General features: G+C 45.3%; 1 long non-coding RNA gene across 1 annotated transcript in view; it reads left to right on the top strand.

Annotated features, from left to right (window-relative positions):
- The first annotated feature begins 1,741 nt into the window (after positions 1–1,741).
- LOC133272288 (uncharacterized) overlaps positions 1,742–14,600 on the top strand; it is a 49,303-nt gene continuing 36,444 nt past the window's right edge. The window contains exon 1 of the long non-coding RNA XR_009744383.1: positions 1,742–2,564. This is a non-coding gene — a long non-coding RNA (uncharacterized LOC133272288). The remainder of the gene's footprint in view (positions 2,565–14,600) is intronic.

Genomic DNA, 14,600 nt, shown 5'->3' with positions numbered 1-14,600 from the left:
CCAGTAACAAGTTGCTACTATGGCAAAGCACACACAGATTTACTTTAGCAGTAGAACTACTACAGGGTGCAACAGTGCTTTGAAGATGCTGATGGCAGTGGGGGACCACCCAAAGAAAATTTCCCAGCCTCTTAATTTGTTCCATTATCTGCTTTATAATATTACAATCATATTTGAATCTTTCTACCTTCTGCCTTAGCATTTTCTAGCAGCTGCTGTAAATTTGCATGCTCTAACATCTCCTTTACAAGTGACAAATCCATATGATACAAGTGTAAGCGGCGAGGAGAAGCAGACAGGCCAACCCAATATGGGTGATAAGCAACTTCTACTTTATTTGTGACGCAGTTCACACATATATAGGAGTGGTATTCAGCCACTCCTTCTTGGCATAACAGTATTGGTTAGCCCCCACAACTTCCTCCACATTCTCCTCCCATGTCCGGTCTCTGGCTACCTGTGGGGGCCACCCCCTGCCTTGCTTGCACAGTCCTCCAGAACTCTATGGTTCTGCTCTTAGAGTCATTCTGCAACATACAAGGTGTAGTTTCTTATCAGCTACTGGCTAGTAAATACAGGTGGTTTCAGAGAATCATAGTATTATAGAATCATCTGCACAAAATCACAGCCTCTAATACTAGCTACGTTGCAAGCACACGTATTCAAGTCGTTTCTTTTCAGTTGCCCCCCAAGTGATGTTTTGCAAATCATTCCTCTTTCTCTGCCTCATTCCACTAGGGGTCTTCAAGGTCAGCTTCTGCAGCTGAGGCATCGGGTTCTTCAACTTGTCTGTCCTGCTTATGGTATGGCTTGACAAGCTTTGCAGGTGACCACCATAGACCTGTAGGTAGGAGGACACAAACATACCCCCTCCCCCAGGTTATCAGATCCACAGGCCCTTCCCATTTCTTGGAGCTCAAAGGATCACAGTACCACATTCACCTTTAATCCACAAAGATTTACACCTGTCATGGGTTCAGCAGTAACAGTCATTTTTCTCCTTCTTAGTAGCTGGTGCAGTGCTGTGGTTTTGACTTTTGACCTGGAAACAATGCTGATAACGCTGATGTTTTTGCTTGTTGCTCAGTAATGTTTCCTCCGACCAAGGACTTTCTGAGTCTCATGCTCTGCCAGAAGACTGCTCCATGATGGCTTAAACCATGACAGTTCATTGTGGTGCACAACGGGTTGAGATAATGACAGATCTGACCAGAGTTTTTCTAATTTTATTTGTGTTAAGCATTTATTGTTTCGGATTAATAGTCACTTGTTATAATGCTGATTTATTGGCTCTCAAAGTTGTTGCTCTTGATCTCAGAGTTTCAGGGTGTCATACCTTACTTATAGCCAATATTTGCTGTTTTAGTCTTTATTGGCTGGGGGAGCTTGGGCTATGGTTCTTGTTTTGCTTTACTTTATGGTAATGACTTGTAATACAAGAGACTCATTGATTATGAAACTGATCTTGTGTGCATTCCCAGTGTTGTCCCCACATCTATACTTTCCGAGGTATATAACAGAAGTGTTTAGCAACTACACGTCTTTTTTTCCCTTCTTGGGTGGTCAACCTATGAAGGAGACATTCCCTTACCTTCCCAGCTCCCCCACCAGAGTATTTACAGCATCATTTGAGAGCTCTGAAGGTTTTGAATGGCCTTGAGACCTGCCTACTAATTGTGATGGGGATCACCATGCTGGCACACATACAGGGTGTGTTTTACCCACAACCATTTCGGCTGGCATACCCCATCATCTCTGAAGAAAGCCAAGATACTTAGCTCTAGACTATGGTCAGCATTAAGAAAGAACAGGTGCTCCCCCAGGCCAGGCAGAGAATGTCAGGAAACAGGAAAAGTCAATCCCAGTGCTAGACATGGTGATGGGAGGCACCACAGTGAAGGCTGCCAAAATTCAAAGGTGTCTGAGCTTAGCTGAGCTCCTGAGATTGCTGAGGGCAATGCTGATTGCCTGCATAAGCAGTGGGGCCCATCCTGAACCAAGCTGCAGAACTACCCTTGTGTAGAGCAGGTCACTCAAAAGGTCCATGTCCTGGGAGACAAAAGAATTGAAAAGGCAACTTTATCAGCTGTCCCTAACTATAACACCACCATCATGGGCAGAGTGCCCACTGTGATATCTGCAGGAGATCTCACTATTGGCTATTCCTCTCATCAGGATAGGCTTCCAGACAAGTTCCCACAGATGGATTTACACATTTTCTTACCATTTTGGAGGCTCTTTTTTTTGAATGAAGAACATTTCAGAAACCATCAGCATTTTAACTTCAAGTTGCCAGGTATTAGTATCTGTCTGTTGGGCTTTTCTCCTAACGGTGCCAAAATACAGTAAGTGCGTTAAAAGTGTAAATCGTGTTTCTCTACTCCAAATGGTAAAGGAGGAAATACAGAATAAATTGAGGAAGAGGGGCTGTGTCAGAAAATGGAAAAAAGTGAAGGAAGTGTGTTTAACATACTACAAGTCAAAGAGAAGTGCAATAAGCCCAGAAAAGTGTTGAGGGTACTGCCTTGGAGGGACCTTTCTCTATGGAAGCTTGTGCAAAACTGGTGAGTCTGCAATGTGAGCTTTTCCAAGCTAATCATAGTATTTGATTTTCATTCAATGCTTGATAGTGATTGGTTTAGAGCCCATAGGGACCATTATATTCTGTCGCAGCTGTCCAGATTCACATCTTGATTCTCTTGCCCCATCCCAAATCCAAAGCATGCAACAAGCTCTTCCAGTCCTTTCCCACTACAGGTTTCATGTGTGGGACCACTGAGTGAACAAGGCCCATGTAAAGCCTCTTCTGCTGCAGCTCTCATCCCTGCCTCCTTTGGCTATGAAGGTGGCTCATCTCCTCCTCCCAGCCACCATCTTCTCCTGCACATAAAACCTCCTCTGGAAATTATGGTGCCTAATGCAGTCTCTCTCAAAAACATGAAAAATGTCCCCTTTCCCTTGTCTTAAACTCATTTGCAATAGTGGGAGTGGAGAAAACAAACTATGAGTTATTTTCGCTACTTAAGAGCTGTGAAATATATGACCTTTCAATGAAAATTTGTCAATTTAAAAGATTAAAATCTGTGTATATACCCCTGCCTTCTTGTTACGCGACTTTCAAATAGAGATAGTAACGGAAGTAAATTGCCTAGCAGTGCTAAAGCAAAAGATGCACAGTAATCTGCCTGAGGTACAGTACATAATACCCTAATGCATTCTGTTATTATTCAATAGCTCTGAAAATAACAGCCACTGGAAGCAAAGCAATGTATGAGTAAGAACTAGCCAGACATATTGCACAGCCTATCTGATATTTTACAAGGACTTGGCAAGAACGTTATTTGGTTTATCATCAGTGCAGATGGGTTGGTTAAATGTTTCTTAATGAACTCAGTTAATCCAGGAATCAGACTTTTCAAATACCTTTCACTGAAAATGAAGAGTGAACTTCCATGACCCCTTTCAATGTACTTTCAATGTACCATGACCTCTTTCGTTGTACCTTTTAATGTAAGGTACATTGACTCTTCAGACTAAAAGCTATTAAAGAAGGACTGTTATTATTTGACCGAGGTGTACCTGTGGTGACCTACAGATCAAGTAAGTGTGAAGGCCTGCCTAAACATATTTCAGCCTTAATAAAGGAAAAAGAAAAAAAAAATGGAACATCATCACACCCTTTTTTACCTAATAAAGACTTTTTCCTATGTCTGAATCCCCTTTCCTCAAGCCCTTGCCTCAATACTGGATTCATCCTTATGACATTGTGGTTTGTGCCACTACTGGGGGCAGGGAAATTGTTTTTTTTTAACATGGGTCCATATTTTGCAGACTGAAGTCTTCTGTCTTTGGGAAAATGAGCCACTGAGGTAGAAAATCATCAGCCTAAATACTAGTTGCATGTCCTGGATTTTGGATGGCTCACAGGTTATGTAATTGGAGGCCAAGAGGAGAAGAGGACTCCGGGCAAAATACGAGCCCAGAAGATCAGCTCCAAATGGCACAGGTCCGTCATCATTCCCTGAAGGAGAGGTCTCAGAGTGCTGCTAGTAGGAAACCTCAGCACAGAACCTTGCCAGAAAGCAAGAACTATATGAAAGTAGCAGGCAAACTGGGTTAAAATATTAGCAGAATGAGGACAAAATGAGGATGCAGCCTGTAAGCAGTAGATATCTTAGAGGAGGGTGGTGGCTCCACTTCTGAGAGCCTTCAGGGGACTATGGAAGATAAGAGAAGTAGGGAGGAGAAAGAAGTTGGGAGAGATACTGCTCAGTGCCCAGTCAAGGGGTCCCATTGCATTCACACTGATACTGAAAAGTAAGGCATTTCCAAAGGAGGTACTTCTGACGTGTTTCACCTTCTGCCATGAAGGGAATTACATCTTGGACGATATAAAGAGCAATTCAAAGTAACAAACAAACACAGAGCAGGTAAAGCATGCATTTATAAAAGCAAGTATAGCTATCTGGATGATTTATAACCATGACATACAAATTTGAAAAGGACTTTAAACACCTCATGCCTCAACCATTAGGGTTTTTTAAATTGAATTTTTTGTTGATACAGATGGAAATTTGTCACCTTCTGCTGTCATGGATATATAGCCTTGCTCTATCAGTGTGATAATATGATCCTGCTCCTAAGACAAGAAGGTCAGAGGGCACTTTATCTTTCAGCCAGTTCTCAGTGCTGCCATCTAAAACCAAGCAACTCTCTGTCTCCTGTTTGATTTAAGAATTACACCCTTAATCTCACAGACTAACCAATTAATCCCATCAAGAGTTACATAGCTGAAATTCTTGATACAGTGTCTCACACGAGCTCAGTCTTCTCATCCAAATCCAGGGCTGTGTTTGGAAAGGTAAGGTAAAACCTTGTCCTCCCTCCCAAACTCCAACTTTTTGACCCTTTGTCAATATGGAGTATGTTGCAAGCAGCCAGAAGTGTTGCCATATGCATTCATATACTCACACACTTCCAGCCACTATCAGACAGGCTTTGGCATAGATGGAGCGCTAGTATGACCCCTCAAGGCTTGGCTGCTGGCTCTTCCTAAACTCCTTCCACACACATTTACAGCTGTGTGCTGCTTTACAATTTAGGATGTGTTTAATTCTCCTAATGACATTTTCCCCTTAATGCAAGGGGGAACAGAACTGCAGCTCTTGAGTGGGAATTAAATACTGGTTTTGTATGATAGTTTTCACCCTAATCCCCTAACAATTTCTAAGCTAGTTGTCATGGTTTAAACTCCGTCAGCCATGCAGTCTCACTTGCTCACTACCCAGTTTCCTTCCCCCTTCCTCCTCTGGATGGGAAGGAGAATTGGAAGAATGTAACTCCCGCAGGTTGAGATGAAAACAGTTTAGCAACTAAGGTATAACACAAATAGCTACTGCTACCACAATAATAATAATGATAAGTGAAATAGCAAGGAAAGAGAATACAATACCACCCAGCAATACCCAGCCTGACCGAGCACTGATCCAGCCCTTCCAGGTAACTCCCAGCTCATATCCCAGGCATGACGTGCTGTTTTATGGAATACCTCTTTGGCTAGTTTGGGTCAGGTGTCCTGTCTCTGCTTCCTCCCAGCTTCTCCTCCTCCCTGGCAGATCATGAGACTCACAAAGTCCTTGGTCAGACTAAACATTTGAGCAGTAACTAAAAACATTGGTGTTATCAGTGCTGTTCCCAGGCTGAAAGTCAAAAACCACAGCACTGCACCAGCTACTAAGAAGGAGAAAAAAAAATGACTGCTACTGCTCAACCCAAGACAACACAGACAAGCAGAAATGTCCTTATTGAAACCCAACAGACTGCAAAGGAATGACAGGAGCATTCCAGTCGGAAAATGTTGCATTTGTGATCCTATCAATCTCATTCCTATCAATTTTCATTAGCTTTGTGAATGACCGAAGAATAGTTTGACGGTTTAATGTTACATTTGAAGAAAAAAGTGAAATTTTCCAGATTTAAGTGCCTGAAGTTTGGAAAACCAAAAATACACATCCAAAATATATTCCAAAATGACTCAGAAGATATGGTGTGCAAATACCATTTTTACTAATACAAAACATGCTGCTCATATGAAACCCATTTCTACATGCACTTGTGATCCCAAGAGCTAACTGTACTGGAGGCTGAAATCAGCCTGACTGGGAGAAAGTGGGAAAAGCAACCCATTGTGAGTGGTTCAAAGGCTCCATGCATCCTTGCCATGGACTAACTCAGGAGAGGGTACTTCAAAGACTCAAAAGGGTACCAATAGGCTTTTGGTATTGCTGCTTTGGAGACAGAGGAAATTGAGCAGCTGTCCACCTTGCCTGGTCTCTCAGAAGATGCTTCTGTTGTGGGGTTGCTGAAGGGTGAAGAACAATTGCAAATTGTGAACACAACAGTGCACTGGCGGCAATATTGGACCAAGACTCTGTGATACCCATCCATAGGCTGATCCGTAGACTGGAGAGCCAAGGAGTGATCAGAAGGACACACTCATCCTTTAATGGCTCCATATAGCTGGTGCGAAAGTCTAACAGAAAGTGGAGACTAACAGCAGACTATTGTGTCCTGAATGAAGTCACACCACCATTGAGTGATGCTGTACCAGACATACTAGAACTTCCGTATGAACTGGAGTCAAAAGCAGCCAAGTGGGATGCCACAACTGATATTGCCAATGCATTTTTTTCAATTCCTTTGTCAGCAGACTTCAGGCCACAGTTTGCTTTTACTTGGAGGGGCGTCCAGTACACTAGGAACTGACTGCCCCAGGGGTGGAAATGCAGCCTGTCGTGGACTGATCCAGACTGCACTGGAACAGGGGCAAGCTCCAGAACACCTGCAATACCTTGATGTGTGGGGTAAGTATACCTTGATATCATGTGGGGCGATACAGCGAAGAAGTTTTTGAGAAAGGAAGAAAAATAATCCAAATCCTGCTGAAAACCAGTTTTGCTGTAAAATGGAGTCAGGTCAAGGGACCTGCACAGGAGATTCAATTTTTGGGAATAAACTGGTAAGATGGATGTTGCCAGATCCCCACAGATGTGATCAACAAGATATCAGCAATGTCTCCACAAACTAATCAGGAAGAAACACAAGCTTTCTTGGGTGTTGTGGGGTTCTGGAGAATGCACATCCCAAATTGCAGTTTAATTGTAAGCCCTCTCTATCATGTGACCCGGAAAAAGAATGATTTCAAATGGGGCCCTGAGCAACAACAAGCTTTTCAACAAATTAAACAAGAGACTGTTCATGCAGTAGCCCTTGGACCAGTCCGGACTGGGCCAGATGTAAAAAATGCACTCTACACTGCATCCAGGGAGAATGGTCCTACCTGGAGCCTCTGGCAGAAATCTCTAGGGGAGACTTGAGATTAACCCCTTGGCCTTTGGAGTCGAGGATACAGAGGATCTGAGGCCAGCTATACCCCAGCTGAAAAAGAGATACTGGCAGCCTATGAAGGGGTTCGAGCTGCTTCGGAAATGATTGGCACTGAAGCACAGCTCCTCCTGGCAGCCTGGTTGCCCAAGCTGGGCTGGATGTTCAAAGGCAAGGTCTCCTCTATGCATCATACAACAGATGCTACATGGAGTAAGTGGGCTGCACTAATTACAGAACGAGCTTGCACAGGAAATCCCAGTCATCCAGGAATTTTAGAAGCCATGATGGACTGGCCGGGGGGCAAAGATTTTGGAATGTCACCAGAGGAGGAGGTGATTTGTGCTGAAGAGGCCCCACCATATAATAAACTGTCAGAAAGTGAAAAGCAGTATGCCTTGTTTACTGATGGGTCCTGCCATATTGTGAAAAAGCAGTGGTGAGGGAAGGCAGCTGTATGGAGTCCCCAAAGACAAGTTGCAGAAACTGCCGACCGAGAGGGTGAATCAAGTCAGTTTGCCGAGGTGAAAGCCATCCAGCTGGCCTTAGACATTGCTGAATGGGAAAAGTGGCCAGGACTTTATCTCTATACTGGCTCATGGATGGTGTCAAATGCCCTGTGGGTGCTCTGAAAGACTGTTACAGGAGATGCAACCCAACATCATGGAATGGATAAATTCAGCAGCTTTATAGGGAGTGGTCCATGGCCTAAGGAATGATTTCTCTCTCTCTTTGTTTTGGAGGTGCGTGTATATATATATATATATATATATATATATATGTATGAGACAAAAGAGATGGTATACTGAAAAATGTGGGATTGGAGCATGACGTGAATGGTATGGAATAAAGGGTGAATACTGTCCTGGATTCAGCTGTAGCAGTTGTTTTTCTCCTTAGTAGCTGGTGCAGTGCTGTGTTTTTGACTTTCAGCCTGGAAACAGTGCTGATAACATCGATGTTTTTAGTTGTTGCTAAGTAATGTTTGCTCTGACCACGGACGTTCTGAGTCTCATGCTTTGCTAGCGAGGAGGGGAAGTCTGGAGGAAGCAGAGACAGGACACCTGGCCCAAACTAGCCAAAGAGGTATTCCATACCATAGCACGTCATGCCCACTATCTAAACTGGAGGCAGTAAAATGGAAGGGCTACATCACTCCTTGAGTTGGGCTGGGTATCAGTCGGCAGGTGGTGAGAGGTTGCATTCTCTTCCCATTTTATTTCCCTTATCATGAGCAAGCATCTGTGTGGGTCTCCATTACCGGCTGGGCTTAAACCATGACACAGGGTAACAGCAGGAATCATCCTTCTCCAAGACTTCCACAAACTTCTTGTTAAAGAAAGCTGACATAATAAAGCTGTCAACAGCTATCTGCTCCTTGTTCTTTGGTGCAGGGGCAGATGGGAAGCGCAGGTCATAGTAATACAGTTCATGACAAATTCCTTCACCTACACCAGGTGCATTTGGGCAATGTATAAACAGGTGTTAGGGTCTGTGTGAAATTCTATACTTTGAATTAAACAAAAAGATCATAGAATCATAGAACAGGCCAGACTGGAAGGGATCTTGAAATATCATCTAATCCAACATTTGTGGGAAAGGCAGCCTACCCGCTGCCTTCAATGGATATTCGTCCAAGAGGCACTGACGTAATGCCAATCTGAGCAGTGACAATGCCCGTCAAAGCAGCCCCTAGCAAAGTTCAAGTTCTGCAAACACTCTAATGTGAGAAGAAAACAGATAGGTATTTCAGAGTCAGGTGTGACTCAGTGAAGCCATTCTTGCATTTGTTCTTGTTAGAAATCAGACTTGGTGCATTTGTTGCAATCACGGCTTTGATATTTGAGTAATCATTTTTGCTCTAAAGTTCTCAGCTAATTATTTTAGAGAGAATGATCACTTCCAGAGCTATCTTATTCCCTACCTCCTTTGATGTACCCCACACACCTTGGACAATAGTGACTTCTTAGAGGGCTTGCGGGATGTCCCCAGTTCAGGGAGCAATGCTCTGAGACTGCAGACCAGCGACGGTTTGCTTCCTAGATAGACTGGCTCTGGAGACCCTTACCACTTTTCTTTTCTCCATCCTACTGACACGTTTCTGTCTCTCTGCTGGTATTCACCCTTCCCAGGACATTTGACTTTCTCACAGCCTTTTCCTATTCCCTCCCCACAGGCTGTTCTCTCCAAACTCTCCAGACAGCTCTCTCAAACTGTGGACAAAACCACCACAAACTCTTCCTCTAGAGCATCCGTTTTGCCATGTGTTGTCGTACCAAATGTTATTAATCCAACTTTTCTGTGTCAGACAACACCACACAGCTTCTGGGTAGAGAAGAGGACTAATTACAGGAGCAACTGAACTGAAGACTCATTTAAAGGGCCAGTATTTGTCTAGGATGTTCAACTACTCAGTAGAACAGACCAATCACTTGCTGAGGCGAGTAGCTCGAGAGAGGACGCCTTCAACACCAGAGCGGGTGGGAGATCAGCGTCCAGGAGCCTCAACTCAGAGCGACAAGATCCACTGAGGGAGCCTCAAGTCCTCGACAGGACCTGCCCAGGAGCCGGCAGCGAGCAGCTGACTCACAGGGGGCGGAGCCAGGAGGAGCTGCAGCAGCCCTGACTGGGTAAAAACCCGCACCAGGGAGGGCAGCGAGCAGAGTGGGTCAGAGGCAGTTTGCGCGGCGGTTCGCGCGGGCGAGTGGGATGGTGAGCACTCGTCGTATCATCAGGGCCTGGTCCGGCAGCTCTGCTCTGGCTGCCCCGGCGGTGGCCAGCGTAGGCACCCAGACAGAGCCGGTGAGAGAGGAGGCTGCAGTGCAGAGCTCGGGGTGTAGAGAGTGCCTGCACTGGTCTGGGGAGGGGAGGGTGCACAACGGGCAGGGCTGCACTCGGTGCTCCCTGGTGGAGGTCCTCCTGCAGCAGGGGCTGAGCTGCGGGGATGCTGTTAATAGGCTGCGAGATGTCAGGGAAGCTGAGAGGAAGCAGGAATGCTTGCTCCGGGCCCACACTGTGCAGGGGCCTCGAGCTTCACCTCTAGCTCATGGAGGAAAGAAGGAGGCCGTTAACACAGGAAGCTGGAAAATATTAAAAAAAAAACAAACAAAAAAACAAACAAAAAAAGAAGGAAGAGGACAATTAAAAGCAAAGGGCCTCTTCCTAAATCTGTTGTCCCCACACAGAACTGCTTTGCTGTCCTGCAGGGGGCTAATGAAGAAACACACTCACACCAGAAACAGCCGGCTGATGCACTGGTAAAGAGGATCTCTACTGGTGCTGCCAGGAAAAAGCGGCAGGTCGTAGTAGTAGGGGACTCTACTTTGAAAGGGACAGAAGCACTTGTCTGCCGGCCAGACCCTGTCTCAAGGGAGGTGTGTTGCCTACCTGGGGCATGGACCAGGGATGTTGCAGAGAGGCTGCCTGCTCTAGTAAGTCCCACGGATTATTACCCACTTCTAGTGATCCATGTGGGTGCTAGAGATACAGCTAGTACTATATCTAGGACTACAGAGCCCTGGGAGAGGTGGTCAGGGGCTCTGGAGCTTGGATAGTCTCTTCGTCAATTCTCCAGGATACAGGAGAGGACCTTAAAAAAGCTAGGAGGATTGGCCAGGTTAATAAATGGTTAAAAGGGTGGTGTCATAGTCAGAGTTTAGGTGTCTTGAACATGGGACCCAAGTTTGTAGGCTAGGTCTACTGGGCGCTGGTGGAGCTGCTCGAGCAGTTTTGGCAGGAGGATTTCCAGACTGGTCAACAAAGCTTTGAACTAGATGTGTTGGGGGAGGGGGGCATCATTCCATCCCAAGACTCCCAGTCAGTTGCCAGCACCTATAATAAATGCTTGGAGCAATGGAGTGAGATTCCAGCTGCTCCAGCCAATGAGCCGGCTTCAGTTGGAGCTTGGCTCAGGTGCCTCTATACAAATGCCCGTAGCATGGGGAATGGACAAGAGAAATTAGAGATGTGTGCACGTCTACAGGGGTATGATATAATAGGCATCACAGAAACATGGCGGGATGGCTCCTGTGACTGGAGTGTTGGAATGGAAGGTTACAGGCTCTTTAGAAAAGACAGGCCTGGCAGGTGGGGAGGGGGAGTTGCCCTCGCGATAGGCGAGTATGAACTTTGTCTGGGGACAGGTGAGCAGTTAACAGAGAGTTTGTGGGTCAGGGTTAAAGGGAGAACAGCTATGGGGGACATTACTGTGGGGATCTGTTACAGACCGCCTGATCAAGAGGAATCTGTGGATGAAGCACTTTACAGACAGATAGGCACAGCCTCACGCTCGCAGGCCCTTGTTCTCATGGGGGACTTCAACCACCCTGACATCTGTTGGAAGGACGGTACGGCCCGGCACAAGCAATCCAGGAGGTTCCTTGATTGTGTGGAAGACAACTTCCTTCTGCAAGTAATAGAGGAGCCGACAAGGAGAGGTGCCATGCTTGACCTCGTGCTCATTAACAGGTAAGGGTTCGCTGGAAATGTGACACTCCAGGGCAGCCTTGGTTGCAGTCATCATGAGATGCTCGAATTTGAGATCTTCAGGACAGTGAGAAGACCATGCAGCAAGCTCACTGCCCTGGACTTGAAAAAAGCAGACTTTGGCCTCTTCCGGAACCTGCTTAGTAAGGTTCCATGGGATATAGCCCTAGAGGGCAGAGGGGCCCAAGACTCTTGGTTGGTATTTAAAGATCACCTGCTACAAGCACAGGAGTGTTTCATCCCATCTAGAAGGAAGTGCAGCAGGAGGGCCAGGAGACCTCCTTGGATGGATAAGGAGCTACTGAGGAAACTTAGAGGGAAAAAGAGGCGGAAGGTGGAAGCAAGGACAAGCGGCCTGGGAAGAACAAAGGGATGTTGTCCGGGAAGCACACAGGGATGTTGTCCGGGAAGCTAGGGGACAGGTTAGGAAAGCTAAGGCTCACTTAGAATTAAGCTTGTCTAGGGATGTTAAGAATAACAGGAAGGGATTCTATAGGTACGTAGTGAATAAAAGACAGACTAGGGACAACGTAGCCCCCCTCTGGATGCTATTGGAAGAAGTCACTACCCTGGATTTGGAGAAGGCTGAGGTTCTTAATGACTTCTTTGCCTTGGTCTTCACTGGCAAAGGCTCTCACTGCACCACCCAAATCTTGGAAGGCAAACACAGGGACTGTGAGAATGAAGACTTTGGGCCCACTGTAGGAGAGGATCTGGTTCGAGAACATCTTAAAAACCTAAATGCACACGAGTTCATGGGACCTGATGAAATTCATCCGCGGGTCCTGAAGGAGCTGGCAAATGAAGTTGCTGAGCCACTGGCCATCATATTTGAAAAATCATGGCAGTCAGGTGAAGTTCTGGACGACTGGAAAAAGGGAAATATAACCCCCATTTTCAAGAAGGGGTAAATGGATGATCCAGGGAATTACAGACCAGTCAGTCTCACCTCTGTGCCTGGCAAACTCCAGGAGCAGATTCTCCTTGAAGGCATGCTAAGGCACATGATAAACAACAAGGTGCTTGGTGACAGCCAAAATGGCTTCGCTAAGGGGGAATCATGTTTGACCAATTTAATGGCCTTCTAGGCTGGGGCTACAGAACTGATGGACAGGGGCAAGGCTGTTGACATCATCTCCCTGGACTTGTGCAAAGCGTTCTACACTGTCCCAGACGACACCCTTGTCTCTAAATTGAAGAGACATCAATTTGATGGATGGACCACTCGGTGGATAAAGAACTGGCTGGGTGGCCGCACACAAAGAGTTGTGGTCAATGGCTCTGTTTCCAGCTGAAGATCAGTATCGAGTGGTGTCCCTCAGGTATTCGTGTTGGGACCGATCTTGTTCAACATCTTTGTAGGTGACATGTGGGATTGAGTGCGCCCTCAGCAAGTTTGCCGATGACACCAAGCTATGTGGTTTAGTTGATGCACTGGAAGGAAGGAATGCCATCCAGAGGGACCTTGACATGCTTGTGAGATGGGCTGATACCAACCTCATGAAGTTTAATCATGACAAGTGTAAGGTCCTACACCTGGGTCGGAGCAATCCCAGGCACAGCTACAGGTTGGGCAGAGAAGATATTCAGAGCAGCCCTGCAGAGAAGGACTTAGGGGTGTTGTTTGATGAGAAAATGAACATGAGCCAGCAGTTCCGATCTTGTTTAGCATATGGTGAAGAACCGAATGATGTTTTCATATATTGTTCTTTCACTTATATTTCCTTGATTCTATGACATCTGTGGCTTTTGCCTTTGCAATGCCATTCTACAAACTCATGGTATATCTAGATATTAATACTTTGAAAGGAAAGAAGTGCCTGTTTCACGTGAACAGTTCATGCCATAAACAGCTCATTGGCAATTGTAATATTGCCAATATTACAGTTGCTGTCTCATTTCACATCACACAGATTTATTACTCTGTCTTCCCTGTGATCAATATTAATTATACATTGCAGGGAATGTGATCAACTAGGAAATGCCAGTCCTACATCTGTACCTGTATGCTTGGCAACTCATGTAAACTCTTTCTCTTTATTTTGCCTGTGTCTAGGATTGTTATAGTGATCTTTGCATATTTCATAAAACAATATGAAGATGCAAGCTGCTGTTCAGCTAGGAAATGGCACTGAGAGGATCCAGGTATTTAATTTGCCCTCTCTTGCCACAAAGGAGAGCTCTGTAAGCACTGCTGGGGTTCCGGTAGGTCTTGTAGGGTCAGTCCAGCCTACACCCACATTGTTACTGACAATTGAAGTTTTATAGGTCATTGGCTGGCTCAGTCTTCAAGCCATAATATGTTTCATATAAATGAATGAAATAAAACAGGTATGTACAAGACATTTGGGATTATAAGCTTAGTAGAAACAGGTTTTTCATTAAATGGTGTTCTGGGGTCATAGAAAAACAACGCTTCAGCATTCTACATCTTTATTTTGCAATATATATTATAAATTCACAAAACTTCCTTATAATCACACAGGAGAGGACCCATCTGCCCAGCCATTGTTAAACTCCATCCCCACTGTAGGAGACAATATGTACTGGGGCAAGAATACAGAAGATAATAATTTTCTAACAGAAAAATTCCCACTGGTTTATGCTTTGCAGTACGAACAGATCATGAACAAACTGAAAATATAGAAGAGAGAGATACCTGAAGTAGGGTCTGTGGAAACCGTGGAGTAGAAGTGTCTGGTCCTGCTGTGCTGAGAGGATCAAGTGATAGG

Source organism: Pezoporus flaviventris, unplaced genomic scaffold (genome assembly GCF_033815535.1).
Source record: "Pezoporus flaviventris isolate CSIRO_AGI_PZ_B2104156 unplaced genomic scaffold, CSIRO_AGI_Pfla_v1 ptg000029l, whole genome shotgun sequence".
Taxonomy (NCBI): Eukaryota; Metazoa; Chordata; class Aves; order Psittaciformes; family Psittacidae; genus Pezoporus; species Pezoporus flaviventris.
The sequence above is the reverse complement of the archived record's forward strand: the minus strand, read 5'-3'. Positions and strand labels throughout refer to the sequence as shown.